This window comes from Echinops telfairi, unplaced genomic scaffold (genome assembly GCF_000313985.2).
Source record: "Echinops telfairi isolate 266 unplaced genomic scaffold, ASM31398v2 ScPeMD7_7469;HRSCAF=8507_0, whole genome shotgun sequence".
In the NCBI taxonomy this organism is placed as follows: Eukaryota; Metazoa; Chordata; class Mammalia; order Afrosoricida; family Tenrecidae; genus Echinops; species Echinops telfairi.
This window is the reverse complement of record NW_022111372.1, coordinates 57696237-57699462: the sequence shown is the minus strand read 5'-3', so window position 1 is coordinate 57699462 and position 3226 is coordinate 57696237. Positions and strand designations below refer to the sequence as shown.

General features: G+C 43.0%; 1 protein-coding gene across 1 annotated transcript in view; it reads left to right on the top strand.

The window, feature by feature from the left end:
• LOC101658401 (gamma-aminobutyric acid type A receptor subunit pi) overlaps positions 1-3226 on the top strand; it is a 52170-nt gene that overhangs the window by 41660 nt on the left and 7284 nt on the right. The gene's annotated exons all lie outside the window — the stretch shown is intronic.

The following is a 3226-nucleotide window of genomic DNA, read 5'->3' as shown; positions in this document are numbered from 1 at the left end:
AGGTGTCGAAGGGATCAGATATAAGGCACCATCAGAACAAAAATCCTTACCATAGTGAATGATGGGGGGAGTGCGGAGTGGAGACCCAAAGCCCATTTTGGGGTTTCACCAGTTACTATCCAACCAGTAAGTCTGGTCTATTTTATAATTTTTACATTTGTTCCACATTTTTCTGCCATTCTATCCAGGGCCTTTGAATGTGATCCCTTTCCGAGCAGTTGGTAGTGGTAACTGGTTATATATGAACAGTGGCACTTTCTTCTCAAATACTCATGATCATATTAAGAACACTTGTTTTCATACCCATTTGTACCCTGAAACATGCCAATGTGTTTTAATGGAGTTTGTTGCCACTTGTTGATGTTAATTGCCATGGTGTTGGCTTCTACTCATGGTGACCTGATGTATAACAGGAAATGTTGTCTGTCCTGTGCCACCCTCACAACTGGGGGGATGCTCCCAGTGATATACCTCATGAAGGTGTCCCTCACTTGTGCTGGCCTTCTGCTTTACCAAGCATAATGCCCTTTTCTAGTAATCTATCTTTCCTGAGGACATGCCTCCAGTAAGCCAGACAAAATCTCATCAACCTCACTGCTCAGTGTAATATCATACCTACAGCAAGAGCATGACTATATAAAAATTATAACCTTGATACTACATGTAAAGGAAAGAGAATTGTTCCTACCTTTCTTATTTTCTGAAACTTAAATAATTAGCATACATTATTTTTGTAAATAGCTACATGGTGGTGCAGTGGTATAAGCATTGGGCTTCTAGCCACAAGGTTAGCAGTTCAAACCCACCAGCTGCTCCTTGGGAGAAAGATGTGACAATCCGCTCCCATAAAGACTCAGTCTCAGGAAGTCCAAGGAGCAGCTCTGCTCTGTCTTTGCCATATGTCAGACTCAACCTGATAGCAGTGGGCTTGCTTTAGTGTTCTTTGTACTTTTATAGTGGACTAGGAATGCATTTTATTTTTTTAAACAGGTTCAAAAATTGGGGTTATAGTAGTCATATTTTCCCAAACCTAGATTCCCAATTTGGTTTCTGTGAAAATTATTTCCTTTTTCAGAATTTTTTAACTCCAGGTAGTACACAGCGACTTCAGATAGAAAAGAGGCTTATTACTGAGTCAAATATTAATTCTAAGTGTTCTTTAAAACCTCAGCTTCAAAATCAAGGCAATAAAGTGAGCAGCATAGAGCAATAAGTGGTCCCTGGGCCAGAGGTCCAAATCCCTGGATTTTAATCTTGCTTCTGCCCTTTCCTTTCACACATTGCTAAAGCTCCTTGTGCTTCATGATTCACATCTATATAGGTGTCCCCCACTTTTAGAAAGCTCACTTTAACCACTTTGCTTTGATGAAAGACCTACCTTAGTTTGTGATAACCTAAAGCCTGAAAAGGGTTTTTTATTTTGTATAGAAAGGCATTCTGCGTTTGTTTTCCAGTGAGGTGTTAAAGAGGTACCACACACCCCAAGAGATGTGTCAACACACTCCTTCCCCGAATGACACTCCACATCACAGCATCAAGCTGTCAAAGCTTTGAACTCTGTCTGTGAACAATGTATATCTGTGTGCTTTTAGGTTTTATGTATTATTTGGTATGATTTGGTAGGTTCTTTTCCGAGTCTAGAAAGACTCAAAAAGTTTTCCATATCAATTAATGGTAATGCTTCTTCCCACCACCTGTCTGTCAGTGTGCTGTACTGTGGTTGGTGGCTTGCATGTTGCTGTGATACTGGAAGCTATATCATCAGTACTCCAAGTACCATCAGGGTGGCCCGTGATGAAAGATTTCAGCACAGCTTCCAGACTAAGAACAGACTGGGGAGAAGAATCCCATTTCTGAGGGATTAGCCACCGAAAATCTCATGACTCTCAGGGGGACATTGTCTGATACAGTGCAGGAAGAGTAGTAGCCCCTCGGATTGAAAGGCACTCAAAATAGGATTGAGGAAGACAAGCGTCCTTCAAGCTGAGTCAATCGTAAAGATATAGATGAAGCATGGTTTTTGGACCTTCATTGGCCCATGGGGCCTGATGCAAAATGAGGAGAGCTCACTGAGAAGGAAACTGTGCTTGGTAAAGTCAGCAAAAAGGAGGAAGACCCTCAACAAGATGAATTGACACTGGCTGCAAGAGCGCTATACACTATACAACCTAACGACTGAGATGGCACAGGATCAGTCGATGTTTAGTTCTCTTGTGCCTAAGGTTGTTAGGAGTCAGAACCAGCTCAATGGCACCTAACACCTTCGCCAATTGCAGCTTCTTCGTTTTATGTCCTTTCCGGTCGCTATGAGTCGGCATCCACTCCAGGGCAGTGAGGTCGGTTTTTGAACCTTAGAAAAGAACACTACTTTCAGATCATGGGAGAAACCTGTAAAGGCGTCACATCCCACCCACCCCCACAAACAAAACAAAACTCACTCCCTTCAAGACAATCCTGACTTATAGTGACCCTTTGGTCAAAGTGGAAGTACCCCTGTGGGTTTCCCAGGCTGTAAATCTTCCTCCTGAGGTATGGCTTGTGGGGACACACTCTTGACCTTGCACTCAGCCACCCCCCATGTTTCCCACTGTGGCCCCTGGTCTCTTCAAAGGAAGAACATAGACATCATACATATCACATAGCATAAAAATGACTTATCTTAGATAAGGAAATGCCAGTGCCCCCTAACAGTCCTAAAGACTCAATGGTTAAATGCTCAGTAGCTAATTGTCATGTTGGTGGTTCAAACCCACCAGTGCTTCCAAGCGAGAAAAGACTTGTTTTCCCCATAGGGTTTGTGCTATAAAGATTACTGCCTGGGAAACCCAGTGGGGCAGTTATGCTCTATCATATAAGGTCCCTGTGAGTTAGAATCGACTCAATAGCACACAAGAACAACAAAATCTATTGGTCTCTAGGCTCCCATGTATTTCTGAAATTACAGTGTTTTATTCTAGCCTTGATTTCTCCAGTGATGCTTCTGTTGTTTTAGCTATTTAATGGTATCATTTGAAGTTTCAAGATTCAATTGGGGTGGGGAGGTGCTCTCTTCTGCTACCCTATCTTCCCGAGCCCCACCCTGAGCCAGACACCTCCTTATTGCCAGAGGACAAACTGCTCACCCTTGCACTAGCTTTCACTGCCCACTAAGGCAGTCTCTGCTGCTTGTTTACCTCCCTTAATAGAGGCACAGTTTGGTGCCCCAACTCATGGGCATACATTTGGT